This window comes from Nomascus leucogenys, chromosome 10 (assembly GCF_006542625.1).
Source record: "Nomascus leucogenys isolate Asia chromosome 10, Asia_NLE_v1, whole genome shotgun sequence".
NCBI lineage: Eukaryota > Metazoa > Chordata > Mammalia > Primates > Hylobatidae > Nomascus > Nomascus leucogenys.
Window position 1 is genome coordinate 14,307,928 of NC_044390.1, and position 19,127 is coordinate 14,327,054.

Below are 19,127 nucleotides of genomic sequence, written 5' to 3' on the forward strand. Positions count from 1 at the left end.
ACCAGCGTTTTTTATTATATAATTTTAAGAATTAAAATATTTTTTTCTATTTTGTAAAATTATGTGAAGACAAGTAACCTGTGTATTTTAATATTTTCCCCTATGATAATATAATTTTTAATTTTATGCATTTATTTGTAAAATGTTTTACTAAGATCAAAAAGGGCTACATTTCCTGGTAACAGCCACAAGATTGTCTAAATCCTACCCTTCCTACCCACAGTGTGAAAAATACGAGGACCCTAAATTATGCACATATACATATACATCATGCACACACGCAGTCATATATATGTATATATGTATGTATATATGTATATATGTGTGTATATATATATATACTTGTACATATATCCAGTCATTTTCTAAAAAGCAGAACAAGAAATTTCAAAATAGATTTTAAATGTCATGTTTAGATGTTTGCTTATTCCACTATTTAAACATATGCAGGCCAGTACATAAAAATTAGCTACAAATTAGACCAATTTTTAAACTGAGCTGAAAACAACTGGGAACATTATGGGTACGTAGGTTAAATGAGTAATTTATGCTTATTTTGTTTTTTATCATGCCCTCTGTTAATTTTAATTAAACATATGTCATGGCCAGGTGCAGTGGCTCACGCCTGTAATCTCAGCACTTGGGGAAGCCGAGTCGGGTGGAACACCTGAGGTCAGGAGTTTGAGAGCAGCCTGGCCAACATGGTGAAACCCAGTCTCTACTAAAAAAAAAAACAAAACTTAGTTGGGCATGGTGGCACATGCTGTAGGCTGAGGCAGGACAATTGCTGGAACCCGGGAGGCGGAGGTTGCAGTGAGCTGAAATTGCGCCACTGCACTCCAGACAGAGTGAGACTTCATCTCAAAAAACAAACAAAAATTTTAAATTAAACATATCAAAACAAGCAAGGACTTAGCGGAAATTACAGGTTAGATAAAGTGAGTTTAACAAATAATTAACAAATAATTATGAGTAGTTTTTTTCTTATTTTCTGCAGGGCACCATTATAAACTTGTCTTAGGACCTCGTCTTAGAGTTGCTTATGTGAATAAAAATGCTTTATTGTGTGTTTGTATGTTTCTAAAGGAAAAAAGATCTATCCCCTTTTCTTGACTGGAAAAACCTGGGTTTAAGCCAACCTGATTTTACTCTATAAATATTTAAATCTCCTTTCTTTTCTCTAGTCATTTCTGATAATTCCTCTACTTTATACAGATAGTGTGGTAGACTCTGAAGACACATGTCATAGGTGCATCTGGTGGTGACTGGGGTACAATTTAAATTCACAAGAGCAACCCCAAATGGAGTGGGCAAGTGGCCAAATTACAAGGTTCTATGCATCCATAGGAATACACCAGATAATTAGGGATTCTAATTAGAAAAGTAATATATTATTATGGAATGAGCTCCAGGCTTCTGGAAGCTCATTTAAAATGTTAAATTTCTTTGGAAGGTCTTTATGTTTTCTTTTCATTTGAAGACCCAAATCCCTTTTGTAAAAGTCAGTTTTAATTTAAAACCTTTAACATGTCTGCCCTTAATTAATTTTCAGGGTTCAAGGACTGTAAATTGTAGGTTTATCCTATTAATTTGATTCTCAAATCCTGGTAGATGTCCCCAAAAGAAGAAAAGAAAAAAAGCATAAAACTCCATACTCAAAAGTGCCCATTAGTCAGCTTTCACCATGCCAAGTTGTCAAGCGATATCACAGTTATGATCTTTAAAGCATTCAAAAAAAGCTGGAGAACTTTGTGTGAAGAGCTGGATTTTATGGCTTTTGTGTGTGCCAAAGGGATTGTCCAACAGAAAGTACCCTGGAAAGCCTAATTATTACTCCACATATAGTACGTGGCATTATAAGTTATTTTGAGGTTTTTGGAAAGGGAGAGCTATGAGTGACAACCACAGCAGGGCGTGCTGAGGAATTTAAACCCAACTCTATCATCTCCCTGTTGGCAGAACATAAAACACATAATGCTGTTTTAGTAATCAATTTTTCATGTATTTATTTTAAGGAAAAATAATTTCATTAAAACTTACAGAGTGGGAAAAGGAGTGATATAAAAGTCAACATAGTACATTTATATTCAATGAGAATTATTTTTTAAAACATTATGCCTGCTATTTACAACGGTAGCATTCGTTTCATACTTAAAATCACAGCAGCTTTTGTGACACTTTTTTAGGAAATAGTGAAAAATCTGATCTGGATTAAGACTCAAGTTAAATATTTTTAAGAACTCTTTAATTCTTGTACATGTAGGCTGTTGTATAAACAAAATAATGTTGGGAGAATGAACTCAGAAACATAGAAGCTATCAGTCATTTATCAGATTTGCCTCTATGCTTTGTTATTCTATTCTATTTGAAAGGGTCTTCAGACAGAGATGAGAATTTAAAGACAATAAATGAAGAGCATTGTTTTATGATTGTGACTTCAATATACAAGTCTAGTGAGAACTATCTCTAAGTCAGATTTGTGGATATGTCAATACTGTTTAAAATGAAATTCAGCTATCTCCCCTCTTCATCCTGGAAGCATTTTATACGTCAGCATTGTCTACTGTTTAGTTGCAGAATCTTTTGCTCAGTGGTCATTATAACGTTGGAGGGCACGCCTTAATGCCTAACATGTGTAAAAGATATTTACGTATAGTAACCAGTAATTTTACTTACATTTTCTCCCAAGAATTGTGGAATCTCAAAAGCCTTCGACTCTACGCTTCAAGTCCAAAAAAACTAAGCAGATTTGTGATACCACTTCTTTTTCATGGTTCTAGATAAAACAAATAAGAATTTTCTTTCTAGTAAAATAAATGAATTTGCCTCTCTGGTTTTCCACTCTAAGTACTAAGAAAAAGGGAGGTACAATACTTAAAGTTAAGGATTATTCTAACTAGGATAGAATAAATAGAAACAAATAATTAATTTTCCCTGTAGATCTATATCCATGACCAAGGATAAATGAAAACTATGACATTAGGATTTGAGACAGTGTTTTGTTATTTTGTGTTTATTTCAGACTTATTGTTTTAAAGCAAAATCAGCTTATTACCATTTTGAAAATGAGAAAAACCAAATCCAAGTTTTAATTCAGACTTTACTAATAGTTCTATGTCACATGATTAATAAACCTCTGGGGGATATAGCTTTTAAATATTATAATAAAAATAAGTGATATTTGGCTTTTTGTTTTTCCCTTTTCATTCCCTTTGAGGGTGAGATAGAGCTAATGGTCTTTAAATCTGACCTCTTTGCTGCTATTCCCATTTTCTCCAAAAGGTGGCGCGTGTGTAATCTTTTTCTTTATCAGGGTGCAAAGAACCCGGGGAGCCAGAGGGACCTGAGTGAATTTTCAGAATTGTTTTTCTTCAACAAACTCAAGGTGGCCACATCAGAAATCTGCATTTCTGCAGTGGCAGTTTCTTTATGCTCAAAGAACCCTTCAAATAAGAATTAATCTGATTTTGTGAAAGAAAAACATGCTTCCTATGCTTCCCATCTTAGTTTGGTTTAAACTTTGGAGTTCTTTATGCCAAGTTTATTTTATAATGTTTTTCTTCCTTTCTGATCTTAGACTGAAGTTCTATTTTTTTAAAGATAACCTTGACTCATGTGTTGTCCTTCTTAATTAGAATTCATAAGCAACACACAAGTATGTCTGGACTCTGTCTAAACAAAGCTCTTTGACAGCACAAATGCAGAAGGATAAATCTATCAGACAGGAGAAATCTTTTGAACTGTGGGCAGATAAGAGGGAGTCAGAAGTACAGAGGGAAAGGAAAACATGTTAGAGAGATTCTGATGATGAGACAGGAATTCACAGATGAGACCTAAAATCAAACACACAGTTTTTCCCAGCGATTCACTTAAATGTGCTTCCAAACTTTGTAGCTGAAAGAAAAATTTAAATATGAACTAACGAAGTCCAACCACTTCACTTTACTTTACAGATGAGGAAACCAAGTCCCAAAAGATGAAGCCATGTATTTAGTGAAATACAACTGAATTCTGTTTCTGTTTCTGGTGAAAGAATACAAGGATCTGTCAAAGAGGTGTGTTAAGTCACAAGTTGCAGAAAGCAAGACTTAATAGTTTTGAAAACTGGAGTCTTTGAAATCATGATTCTTTTTTATTTAGGCATGTATTATTTTGGTCACTATGCTGTTTTAGACACTCTCCTCTGCTCCACAGATGAATATGGTCATTCATTAGCCATTAACTTGTAGATCTGTGCTGTCCAATGCAGTAGCCACTGGCCACGTGAGTATTTCATTGAATTTTAAACTAATTTAAATGAAATGAAATGAAAAATTTAGTTCATCCATTGCACTAGCCGTATTTCAAGTGCTTAGCAGTTGCATGTAGCTAGTGGCTACTATTTAAACAGGGCACACATATACAGGCATAATTGTACTTCACTTTATTGTGCTTTGCAGATATTGCATTTTTCACAAATTGAAAGTTTGTGGCAACTCTGCATGGAGCAAGTCTATTGGTGCCATTTTCCAACAACATGTGCTCACTTCGTGTCTCTGTGTCCCATTTTGGTAATTCTCACAATATTTCAAACTTGCTATTTCTGTTATGGTGAACTGTGATCAGTGGTCTTTGATGTTACTGTTGTAATTATTTTGGAGTGCCATGAACCACACTCATATAAAACAGTGAACTTAATAGGTAAATATTGTGTGTGTTACAATAGCTCCACCAACTGACCCTTCATCTTTCTTCCTCTCCTTAATTTATCTCCCTCTCCTTGGGCCCCCCATTCTCTGAGACACAACAATATTGAAATTAGGCCAACTAATAACTCTAAAATGGCCTCTAAAATGATCAAGTGAAAGGAAGAGTCACATGTCTCTCACTTTTAATCGAGAGCTAGAAATGATTAAGCTTAGGGAGGACGGCATGTTGAGAGCCAAGACAGGCTGAAAGCTAAGCCTCTTGTGCTGAATAGTTAGCCCAATTGTGAATGCAAAATAAAAGTTCTTAAAGAAGATTAAAAGTGCTACTCCAGGTCAGGCATGGTGGCTCACGCCTGTAATTCTAGCACTTTGGGAGGCCGAGATGGGTGGATTGCCTGAGCCCAGAAGTTCAAGACCAGCCTGGGCAAAATGGTGAAACCTCACCTCTACTAAAATACAAAAAAATTAGCTGGGTGTGGCAGTATGCACCTGCAATCCTAGTTACTTGGGAGGCTGAAGCAGGAGAATTGCTTGAACCTGGGAGGCGGATGTTGCAGTGAGCCGAGATTGCGCCATTGCACTCCAGCCTGGGTGACAGAGTGAGACTCCGTCTCAAAAAGAAACAATCAATCAATCAGTAAAAGTGCTACTCCAGTGAACATAGAAATACGAGAAAGTGAAACAGCTTTATTGCCAGTATAGGAAAGATTTGAGTGGTCTGGATAGAAGATTAAACTAGCCACATCATTCCCTTAGACAAAAGCCTAATCTAGAGCAAGGCCCAAACTCTCTTCAATTCTATGAAGGCTGAGAGAGGTAAGGAAGTTGCAGAAGAAAAGTTTGAGGCTAGCAGAGGTTGGTTCATGAGGTTTAAGGAAAGCAACCATCTCCATAACATAAAAGTACAAAGTGAAGGCACAGTGCCAAAGCAAGTTATCCAGAAGATCAAGCTAAAATAATCCATGATGGTGGCTACCTTAAACAACAGATTCTCAGTGAAGATGAATGTCTTCTATTGGAAGAAATGCTGTAATAGGACTTGCATAGCAAGAGCGGAGAAGTCAATGCCTGGTTCAAATCTACGAGGGACAGGCTTACTCTCTTGTTAGGGGATAGAGCATCTTGTGATTTTAATTTGAAGCCAATGCTAATTTGCCATTCCAAAAATCTTTGGGCCCTTAAGAATTATGTTAAATTGGCTCTGCCTGTGTTCTGTAAATGCAACAACACAGCCTGGATGGCAGTACACCTGTTTACAGCATGGTTTATTGAATATTTAATCCCACTGTTGAGATCTATTGCTCAGTAAAAAAGATTCATTTAAAAATATTATTGTTCATTGACAATGCACCTAGTTACTCAAGAGCTCTGATGAAGATGTACAAAGTGATTGATGTTGTTTTTATTCTTGCTAACACAACATTCATTCTGCAGCTTATGGATCAAGGAGTAATTTTGACTTTCAAGTCTTGTCATTTAAGAAACACATTTTGTAAGGCCATCAGTGCCATCAACTGATTCCTCTGATGGACCTGGGAAAAATAAATTGAAAACCTTCTGGAAAGGACTCATCATTCTAGATACCATCCATAACATTCATAATTCAAAATGTCAAGATTAACAGGAGTTTATTCACCCATCCATCATAGATGACTTTGAGAAGTTCAAGATTTTCTTGGAGGAAGTTAACTAGAGATATGGTAGAAATAACAAGAGATTAGGATTAGAAGTAGAGCCTGAAGATGTGACTGAATTGCTGCAATCTCATAATAAAACTGGCAAATGAGAAGTTACTTTTTGTGGATGTTCAAGAAAGTGGTTTCTTAAGATGGAATCTACTCCTGGTGAAGATGCTATGAATGTTGTTGAACAGAGGACTTAGAATATTACGTAAACTTAATTGATAAAGCAGCAGCAGTGTTTGAGAATATTGACTCCAGTTTTGAAATAGTTCTACTGTGGGTAAAATGCTGTCAAACTGCATCACATGCTAGGTAAATCTTTCGGGACACGAAGAGTCAGTCAGTGGGGCAAACTTCATTGCTGTCTCATTTTAAGAAATTTCCACAGGCAAGTCAACCTTCAGCAACCCCCACCCTGATTAACTAGCAGCCATCAACACTGAGGCAAGACCCTCCACTGGCAAATAGATGATGATTCGCTGAAGGCTCAGATGATTCTCATTTTTAAGCAATACGGTATTTTAAAATTAATGTATGTAGATTTTTTAGACATAGTGCTACTTCACACTTAATAGACTGTAATATAGTGTACAAATGACTTGTATATGCACTGGAAAACTGAAAAAATTGTGCATCTCGCTTTCCTGTAATATGTGCTTTAAAACGAAAATTACAATATCTCCAAGATACGCTTGTAGAACTTCCCATCGTTGCTGAAAGTTCTCTTGCACAGCAGTGTTATAGATTGATCATTAGTTGTAGAGAGTATAAAGAGTATAACACAAGGTCAGTTACATAGTGTGATAGGCTAATTCCGTGTGTAATAGCTGAAAATATTTGTTTCATAATTTGTTTGGGTTCATAAGAAAATTTACAACCAGCCATGGAAAATTCTCAGGTTAATGTCTTCTTATGCCGTCTGCCACTCTGTTTCTTCCTCTACTTTGGACTTCTCTAATACTTTTCACTTTTTAGAGTTCACAACAGATCTTTTTGAGTACTCTATTTATTTCCTCTTGTGTGTGTTATACAATTATGCAGTTATACAAATTTTGTAGTGTCTGTTAAATGTATACTGTACAACAGGCATTGCACCAGGGAACGAAAAAGGAAGACACAGAAGATGCTATATAATAATAAACCAGGCAGGAGCAAACACATCTCCAGAGTTCAACCAAGATGGGAATGATCTCCTCAGACCATTTGAAGTAGCAAAAGCAAGTATTATTCACTTAACTGTGTATATTGTGAGATGGAAGTTTTATTCTGAGGAGTGAAGTGACTTGCCCAAAATAATACAGAAGATAGCTGGGTACAGTGGCTCATGCCTGTAATCCCAGCACTTTGGGAGGTGGGAGGATCACCTTAGGTCAGGAGTTCGAGACCAGCCTGGCCAACATGGCGAAACCCTACTAAAAATATAAAGATTAGCCAGGCATGGTGGCGGGCGCCTGTAAGCCCAGCTACTCAGGAGGCTGAGGCATGAGAATTGCTTGAACCTGGGAGGGGGAGATTGCAGTGAGCTGTGATTGCGCCACTGCACTCCAGCCTGGGAGATAGAGTGAGACTCTGTCTCTGAAAACAAAACAAACAACAACAACAAAAATACAGAAGATAAAAAACATATCTTCAAACTGGGATTCATGTTTTTAACTTCAAGTCCAATATGTCCAGTGCACTTTCGAATCTCTCTATTACCAACCCCGCAGTAGAGATTGGTTTATGCCAACTTTCTAATTTTTTCCAACATCCAAGGAACCATCAAATAAGTTGTGCCTTACATATGTATATATCGACATTCTCTTTTTTGTAAGTTCAATTTTCAGAATTTTCTTGAATAAACACAGAATTATATTTGTGTTTTTACCCAGACTTCTCTTCGGAGTGCTAAACTAAGTTGTAAAACGCTCCTGGGTTGAATTGATCTGTGCTTCCTGATGTTCTATCAATACATTGAAAATACTTTGAAATCTTAGGGGTTGTCAGAACTTAAACACAAATGAATGCTCTTTCTATATAGAAGGCAATACCATATATCTATAGAGAAAGGTAATTCATTTATGTTTAAGATCCATATGCATACATGCATATATGCATGTGTGTGTATATATATATCCACATGTATATATATGGATCTAATTCTTGTCCGTTGGCAGATGGATGGGATTACACTGTGTGCAGGCAATCGGAGCAGCATCAGTAACCCGCAACTTTTCAGTTTGGGCACTTCCCATGACTTTCTGCATAATAGCATGGTTTGTTTAGGCACACCTAAATCCAGATGTTATCCTAATTCTAGGTCTTATATATTTTCTCTTTGCAACATTCCTTTCTTGGAAATTTGGTGGCACCACTCCATCAGTCAAGTGGCCTTAACAGAACCCTATACTGTCTCTGAACCGTATTATTTGTAAATGTATCACATAAACCATATGTCACTCAGTAGGGCCTCCTAAGAAAGAGTATGATAGAGAATTCCTCCCACATATACGAGTTATCAGTCAAATGTTAAGTTTTATGTTTTGAAGGGGTACTCTGTGCTACTTGCAATACTTTTAGTCCCAACTTGTATTAAAGTAAGATGGTGCTGCATTTACTTACAAAATAAACCTAGTTAGAGATTACCCTTATCTTCATCAATAGAAACTTCCAATAGTGTGGCCATCTTTCTTTTTTTTTTTATTATTATACTTTAAGTTGTAGGGTACATGTGCACAATGTGCAGGTTTGTTACGTATGTATACATGTGCCATGTTGGCTTGCTGTACTCATTAACTCATCATTTACATTAGGTATTTCTCCTAATGCTATCCCTTCCCCATTCCCCCATCCCATGACAGGCCCCAGTGTGTGATGCTCCCCGCCTTGTGTCCATGTGTTCTCATTGTTCAATTCCTACCTATGAGTGAGAACATGTGGTGTTTGGTTTTCTGTCCTTGCGATAGTTTGCTCAGAATGATGGTTTCCAGCTTCAGCCATGTCCCTACAAAGGACATGAACTCATCCTTTTTTATGGCTGCATAGTATTCCATGGTGTATATGTGCCACATTTTCTTAATCTAGTCTATCATTGATGGGCATTTGGGTTGGTTCCAAGTCTTTGCTATTGTGAATAGTGAGTGTGGCCATCTTTCTTATCCTAATCAGCAAATTCACTGTACAGGATTTAATTGACTGCAACATTTTTGGAAAATTCTTTTCAGGTCTTCATGAAGCAGTGCCTAATCACACCATTCTTTTGACTTCGTCAAACTCTCCTGCCAAAACAAACAAACAAACAATAAATAAATAAACCAACAAAAATCTTCTCTCTTCTACTTTTAGTGATCAATGCTCCTTTCTTTCCAATCTATCAATTTTGTTTTCTTTTTATTTTTAATTTACAAATAATAATTGTATATATTTATGTGGTGCAATATGATGTTTTGATGCATGTATACATTGTGAAATGATCAAATGGCTAATTAACATACCTATCACCCCAAATATTATTTCTTTGCAATGGACACATTTTAAATTCTCTTTTAGTTATTTTGGAATACACAATACATTATTAATTATAGTGAAATGATCAAATGACTAACATATCTATTACCTCAAATATGTATTATTTCTTTGCAATGGACACATTTTAAATTGTCTTTTGGTTATTTTGAAATATACAATACATTATTATTAATTATAGTCACCTTTGCTGTGCAATAGGATGCCTGAATTTATTTCTTCTATCTAACTTTGTACTTGTTGACCAACATCTCCCCTTTCCCTGACTACCTCCTCCCCCAGCCACAGATGGAAACAACCTAAATGTCCATCAAAAGATGAATGAGTTTTTAAAAATGTGATATATATACACAATGGAATACTATTCAGCCTTACTAAAACAGGAAATTCTGTCATTTGTGACAGTATAAGTGAACCTAGAGGACATTATGTTATGTGAAATAAGCCAGGCACAGAAAGACAAATAGCATATTATATGTAGAATCTTAAAAAGCCAAACTTACAGAAATTGAGTAGAATGATAGTTACCAATCCATCAATTTTAATTTGGAGAATTTTGTCCTTTATATCTACAATTCATTTGCTCCTCTCTTTTAAGGATTTCCTCTAGGATCTTAGAATTCAAAGATTCTCATAAACAAAAGTTCTATTCATGCATTTCAAATATACCATTCTTGTATAACAAAAGTCCATTTATGCATTCAATTAACATATACTGCCCAGTATAGTGAAACAAATGGACTTCTTCATAGGAAAATATTTTCTACTTGTGTGGCTTTGGGCAAAAGACTTTATTACACTGGACTTTAATACTCTCATCTGAAAAATTAGGTGGAAAATAAAAAAGAAAATGATACTTTTGGTATTCTATTTTTCTCAGTTTTCTTTAAGTGTCTAGTAAGAAAAGCATAGTAGTTGGTAATTTTTTTTCTTATAGGTAATGTGACAAAGCTTTGATCAAAATATTACTTGCTATAATATATTATCACTAGTGAAAACAGTTTTGGAAAACAAAATATTTTGGTTAAAGATAAAATATGTCATTTTCTTGAGGATTTTTATGATTGCTAAAAAGGCTAGAGCTGGAAATTTTACAAAATAACCAAATTCTGATACTAGCTATAAAAATAAGGGAAAATACTTACCTGTTCAGCTGAAGAGTAAATTTCTACTATTAAAATGTATCCCAACCTATGTTATATAACATTAGAAAATACTGCAATATTCTTAAATAATATTTGCCTGGAAATTGGATGCATAATTAGAACGCTATTTGTAGTTATTTCAGCTGGAATTATTTGTATTTGTTCTGTGGCTTGAGAATCTTTCCATAGACAGAAGGGATACAGAGCAGACTTTCTCTAGACCAAGCTTCCAACTCACAGGTCTCTCTCTCTCTCTCTCTCAAAGCCACATCGCATATTTTAAGTAGCCAATTTCACATTTTTAAAAAAGTATGTATCTTGATCACACTGAGATGTGTGGCTCTTAGTATTCAAAGAAAATTGTGTATACAAGAAACAAATTCTAAATCTGAGTTATTACTTTAAAAATATTTTAGAAACCAAAGTTGTCAGATCATCACCTTAGAAAATTTTCTTCCAAAAAAATTTTTACTTATGTGATCTGTCTACTGGCTAACTCAGTCTCACTGTGGGATCATCTGAAGTCTCAGATCCATGAAACTTTACTGAATATATGGGCTCACATTAGTCTATGTATATTTATGACACCTGTTGCTCAGTGTTATAGTACTATTTGTTTCATTATTTATCCCTTTTAGGGCTCCACTCTCTATAGAGAAATTATGAGATCCCAAAGTGTATGACTTGCTTATTACATGTCTTTGACCTGAGCAAAGCACTAACCAGACTGTAAGAATTCTCCTTAAAATATAAATGCAATCAAATTATGTGGAAACAAATTTTGGACAAATTACTCTTGAACAACAACAATAACAAAACCTGATACATAGAAAATGAAGACATAAATTATTTGTATTTATTAATTTTGACCACATGATTTTGCACTCAGCTGATATGTAATCATTATTTATTGATGCATCATGAAAAGTCTTTTCTTTTTTCTGATTCCATGTTTGGCAAAATGTAACTTATAATTACCATCCATTTTGTGATGGTAAAATATCCATTTAGAACAAAAAAAAGCATAAAAATCCATCTCAATTTAAAATGACAACCTAGTGTTTACTAGCTTAAATTTTTCCATCTACGTATAAATTTTGTTCATCACCATTAGGTTACTGATATTAGTTAAATTGCAAAGATTTCTAACCTGCCCTGTCTCAAATTTAGGAGCACAAAGTCAATATCTTCTGAGGTTCCTTTTTAACAAAAATTGGAAATTAAAAGGAGACTGGGAAACTGTAATTTTGCTGTAGCTTGAACTTGTTCAGATTAGAAAAGGGACCAAGTTCTGAAAAAAACTCTTCTCTGGATAACGTCCAGTACTACTCGATGCCAAATACCCTTTTTTTTTCCCCTGTAAAGTGAGAAAAGGGTTTTTTTAAATAAAGAAAAAAATTATTGAAAATGATTTATGTTCGTTCTACTGTGACTGTAACCAGGTTTGCTAATCTCACATTTTTAGTTATCTTGACATCAGGGTTTTTTTTTTTTAATTCTTTCATTTTTATTTTTTTAAACCTCTGACTTACCTAGAATGACTTATGATTAAACAACTTCCCAACACAGTTATAGATCTATTAAGGGACAAAAGCCAAGCAAAGTACAGATGGATAAAATGATGTTGGCAAATTTTTAAATTTACAAACATTAAAAATAGAGACATTGTCTTTTATCTCTCTGAATATTTATATTCACAATATAAAATGAAGTCATGAAGCTATGCCCATCTGTTTATTTTTTAAAATCCGTGGTGTCAACAGTTTAAAAGTTTCCAGTAAAAAGCAGGAATGAAAGCATTCTTGTGGAATGTAGTCAAATCAAAGAATTCTGTCCAGATCTTGAAAACAAACAAGATTTTTGGCTTATTTTGCAGAAGAGTTTGGATCATGCGTGTAACTTTAATAATTTGTAAACACTTTTGCAACTGAATATATATATGACATATATCAGTATATATATTTTAATTAGAAGCAAAGTGCTAAGGAGACACCATGTAGGTTAATGACTATAAAAATCTTGACGACATAAAGCACAGCTTAGAAGCTGGTGGTGTTGACGGTAGATAGGCTACCAGCGTGGAAGGAGGATATTGAAACTGGGAAGAATCACTTGTGTCTGGGTATTATTTACTGGGACTTGACTATGAACATGGCACTAGAGAATATCAAAGCATCCATGGTCTTTCTTTGTTCCCTTAGTCTATGCTCCACCATGCTCCGCTCCATCTGGGCCTTAGAAAGCTAATTTCTGCAAACTGCCTCACTGTAATTTCTTTGCCAGCTGGCTTCTGCTTCTAACCAGCCAGCGGTCCTAGTGCACTGAGATAGGAAGGTGGGAGGAGAGGAAGTTGTACATTACCTTGTCCTTGGTAATAACTTTTTTTCCTTCTTCCCACTAGAAAGCATCATTTTTGCAATTCTAATCCTCAGTGAATGCTGGTAACACCATTTTTTCCTCATGCTGCTTTGGTCCTGTGAGAGGAAATTACTTTCAGCTGTTGATAGTCTCTGCATGCTCCGCCATCCCTGATTTACTCCTTTTGCTGTTCCTATACCTCAGAAAGTACAATACATTAATGTTTTGTTTTGTTTTTCATTTGAACCATCTGAAGTGAGTTCTGTTTCTTGTCAGGACTCCAGACAATAAAAATAACTGTATTCTTTACAAGTAGATATCCAAACGCAGACTAATAACATTGGATTTTTATTTCATTCTAAAGACAAAAATAAACTCAAGATGGATTAAAGAAAGAAACTTAAGACCTAGAACTGTAAAACTACTAGAAGAAAAACGTAGGGGAAAAGTTCCACAGCATTGTTCTAGGCAATGATTTCTTTGATATTACCCCAAAAGCACAGTCAACAAAAGCAAAAATAGACAAATGAAATTTCATCAAACTAAAAAAATTTTATAGCAAAAAAAGTTAAAAGAAAAATTACAGATTAAAAGAAAATACTTGCAAACCATATAGCTGATAAGGGGCAAATATCCAAAATATATGAATCTTAAACAATTCAATAACAGGAAAACAACCCAATTAATTAAAACATGGGCAAAGAACTTTGCTATGGTCTGGCTGTCCCCCAAAACTCATGCTGAAACAACGACCAGTGTGATAGTATTAAGTGGTGTGGCCTATAGAAGGTGATTAGTCATGAGGCCTTCTCTCTTCTGAACGGGACTAAGGCCCTTAAAAAGAGGCTTATTCAGCATTCAGCCCTTTTGCCTTTTCACCTTCCACTATGTGAGGATACAGCAATAATGTGCCATCTTGGAAACAGAGGGCAGCCCTCACCAGGCACGGAACTTGTTGATGCCTTGATCTTGGACTTTCATAGCTCCAGAACTGTGAAAAACAAATTACTGTTATTTACAAATGATCAAGTCTGTAGTATTTTATTATGTCAGCACAAATGGATTAAGGCAAGCCTCAACAGACACTGCTTAAATAAAGAAATTTAAAAGGTGACTAGACATATGAAAAAATGCTCAACATCTCTAATCATCAGGAAAATGCAAACTGAACCACAATGGAATATCACCTAACACTTATTAGAATGGCTATTATTCAGAAAATAAAAGATGAACGTTAGGATGTGGAGAAATGAATCCTGGTAAATGGTTAGTGGGAATATAACTTAGTACAACCATAATGAAAAACAGGATTTTGAAAAAACTGAAAATTGAATTATCATATGATCTAGCAATCCCACTTCTGGCTATATATTCAAGGGAATCAATATCAGTATGTTGAAAAGATACCTGTACTCCTGTGTTCATTGCTACATTGTTCACAATAGCCAAGATAGGAAAGTAATCTCAGTGTCCATCAATAGATGAACTGATAAAGAAAATATGTTACATATGTACAATGGAACACTATATAGCCTTAAAAAAGGAGGAAATTCTGTCATTTGTTTCAACACTGATGAACTAGAAAACATTATGCTAAGTGAAATAAGCCAGGCACGGGAGGACAAATACTACATGATCTCACATGTGTAATCTAAAAATATTCAAATCCACAGAAGTAGAGTAGAATAGTGGTTACCAGGGGCTGGGGAATGGGAGAGGCAGTGGGCAAATAGGGGAAGAAGAGATGTTGTCCAAAAGGTACCAGGCTTCAGTTTGACAGGATAAATAAGTTTCAGTGATCTATTGAACAACATGATGTCTATACTTAATAGTGATATATTGTATATTTCAAAATTGTTCAGAGTAGATTTTAAGTGCTCTCACCACAAATAAAAAATAGGTGAAGTGATAGATATGTTAGCTTGATTTAATTGTAATATTCTACAGTATACACTGTATGCATATACATCAAAATATTTCATCGTGCCCCGTAAAAATATAGGATTATTATATGTCAGTTAAACATGTTTAAAAAGTGGATATCTGTACAATGTGAAAAGAAACGGCGGGCTTTGTTTATTATCTCACTGGCCATGGAAATGTAATTAAGACACTCAGCCAAGTAAAAATTATGAGAATTGAAAAAAATTATACCTATTGTATACTTTTAAAAAACATATGAAAGGAAATAGTAATTAACATTACTGATTGATTGCAATGTGTTAGCTGCATCCCTGTGAATTAAGCACTATCGGTGCCTCCATTTTAAAATATAGAAACTGGATGGGTGTGGTGGCTTATGCCTGTAATGCCAGCACTTTGGGAGGCCAAAGAGGGAGGATCACTTGAAGTCAGGAGTTTGAGACCAGCCTGGTCAACATGGTGAAACCTCCCCTCTACTAAAAATACAAAAATTAGCCATGCGTAGTGGTGTGTGCCTGTAATCCCAGCTACTCAGGAGGCTGAGGCATGAGAATTGCTTGAACCCAGTTGAAGGTTCAGTGAGCCGAGGTTGCAGTGAGCCGAGATGATGCCACTGCACTCCAACCTCGGTGACAGAGGGAGACTCCATCCCCAAAAAATAAAAATAAAATGAAATATAGAAACTAAGGTACTGAGAAGTTAAATGACTTGCCTAAGGTCACACAGTTATGGAATGGCAGAGGAAGAATTGGAACTCAGGCAGATCAGCTCCTATGCCTACACTCCTAATCACTAAACACTGCTAACCTCTTAGAAAACACAAAGTTAGGGGAAGTAACATTTATTGAATACCTGCTACATGTCTGGAAGTGTAATAGGTGCTTTCTCTCATACCATCTCATTTATTGCCCTTTCACGGCACTGAGGCTGATGTCCATTCCCTATTTTAAGAGGTACTTTCCTGTCTGGCTTTCTGTGACACCACTTGCCCTTCTGGCTTTCCTACTCTTTGCCAGCCACTTCCTCTCTCATTTCCTCTGTTGGCCCTTTCTTAACTTGTCAAGCTCTAAACCTCTGAGCATTCTGAATTTCCTATTTGCTTCTATGCCTCGTGATTAAGCTCAAGTAATTGAGTGACTTTAAAAGCCAACTATATTTGGATGACTCCAGTGTTTTTATTTCCAACTTGTCCCCCCTCCTAAATGTATGTTCAAATGTTCTCCTTGACAGCTTTGGGTGCTCAGTAAGCATCTCAAACTTCATATTAATTAATTTCTTCCTCAACCTGCTTTTCTCTGTCACTTCCATTTTTATTAAATAGCATCAGTATCTGTTCCAGTGGATCAAGCTAAAAATTCAGGAATTATCCTGGAACATGCACACGTTTCTTCTCCCAATATTGTATCACTGGTAACTTCTGTCATCTCTACATCCAGAACATGTTCCAGTCTATCTGTGTCTCTTCCTGCTGACTGCCTTCATCATTTGCCTCAGCCATTGTAGTAGTTTCCAAACTTACCTTCCTCTTTCCAGTCTTGCCGTCCTTCAAATATTTCTACACATAGAAGCCAAAATAATTTTTATAAACATAGCATGCCACTTGACTGCTTCAAATCCTTTATTAGTTTCTAAATAAAATGCAATCTGACCCCTCCTTTATGTGGAGTCTAAACCTCACCTAAGCTGTTTTCTGTTGAAAGAATGAATCCTGTCATAGAAATGTTTGGTCTTTATAACCATATGCCACTTTTCACCAAAGTAGATATAGAGGCAAGGGTGTGTGTGACTATTTTCTCCCCTCCCTCAGTAACTCCTGAAATCAGTTTCTTTGTGGCCTCTACTAAAGGTAAGACATAGTACTATGGTGGGCATTTTTCATGTATTATCTTAATAATTATTTATAATGACAATTTGAGGAGGTTGCTATTGCCCATATTTGATTTTGAGAAACAAGACTCAAAGAGCTTAAGTAACTTTCTCAAAGTCACAGTGCTCTCAGTGGGAAAGTGTTGGCCTGATACCAGGTCTGTAAATAAAAAAAACAGTAGTCAACCACGTGGCTACACCACCTCCTCAAAAAGACAGTACATATCTTTTTCATTCCTCCAAATTATACACACACACCCAGATCTATTTGTCTCACCTTTTTAAAAACGTATTTCAAATTCAGGGGTACATGTGCAGGTTTGTTATCTAGGTAAACTTGTGTCATGGGGGCTTGTTGTACAGATTGTTTCATCACCCAGATATTAAGACTAGTACCCATTAGTTATTTTTCCTGATTCTTTTTCTCCTCCCACTTTCCATCCTCTGATAGACCTCAGTGTGTGTTTTTCCCCTCTACGTGTCCATGTGTTCTCATTATTTAGCTCTCACTTATAAATGAGAACATGCAGTATTCGGTTTTCTGTTCCTGTATTAGTTTGCTAAGGATAATTGGTCTACAGCACCATCCATGTTCCTGTAAAGAACATGATCTTGTTTTTTTTTTGTGGCTGCACAGTATTCCATGATGTATATGTACCACATTTTCTATTTCCAGTCTATCACTGCTGATGGGCATTTAGGTTGATTTCATGTCTTTGCTATTGTGAATAGTGCTACAATGAATATATCCACTCATGTGTCTTTGTGATAGAATAATTTATATTCCTTTGAGTATATACCCAGTAATGGGATTGCTGGGTCAAATAGTATTTTTGTTTTTTAGGTCTTTGAGGAATTGCCACACTGTTTTCCACAATGTTTGAACTAATTTACACCCCTACCAATAGCGTATAAGTGTTCCTGCTTCTCTGCAATCTCACCAGCATGTGTTATTTTTTGACTATTTAATAATAGCAATTCTGACTAGTGTTAGATGGTATCTAATTGTGGTTTTGATTTCCATTTCTCTAATGATCAGTGATGATGAGGGGTTTTTTTTCCATATATTTGTTTGCCACATGTATTTCTTCTTTTGGAAAAGAAGAATGTTCTTTGTCCACTTTTTAATTGGGCTGTTTGTTTTTTATTTCTTGAAATTTGTGTAAGTTCCTTATAAGTGGTGGATATTAGACCTTTGTCAGATGCATAATTTGCAAAAATTTTTACCCATTCTGTAGGTTATCTGTTGACTTTGTTGATGGTTTATTTGCTGTGCAGAAGCTATTTAATTTAATTAGATCCCATTTGTCAATTTTTGCTTTTGTTACGATTGCTTTTGACATCTTCATCATAAAATCTTTGCCTGTTCCTATGTCCAGAATGATATTGCCTAAGTTTTCTTCCAGGGTTTTTCTAGTTTGGGTTTTGAGCCCAGGAATAAGGCTGCACACCTGTAATTATCTTATCTTCAACAAAGGTCATAAAAACAAGCAATGGGGAAAGGACTCCCTATTCAATAAATGGTACTTAGATAACTGGCTAGCCATATGCAGAGGACTGAAATTAGATCCCTTTCTTATGCCATATACAAAAATCTACTCAAGATTAATTAAAGACTTAAATATTTTTCTCTTCTAGGGAATGTTAACTTCTTTGCCAGGGATGAATGTTATATAGACTCTGTAGATGAAATGCAAAGATAGCAGTTTTGTTAAACCCCTAATACTATTCCATTTCTCCTTGGCATGTCCCAAAACAATTGCCAAAAAATTCTTAACTGTATAATACAAGTCAGAAGGACATCTCATATAAGTATTTAAAGGGAATTAATTGAATAAATAAACATTTTATTATTGTCTTCTTAATTTGAGCTTGTGATAATTTTTAACCAGTCAGGAAATTTGTAATTAAAGTTTTATAACAAAGATGTAATCATTTACACATGTGGTTATGATCAATAC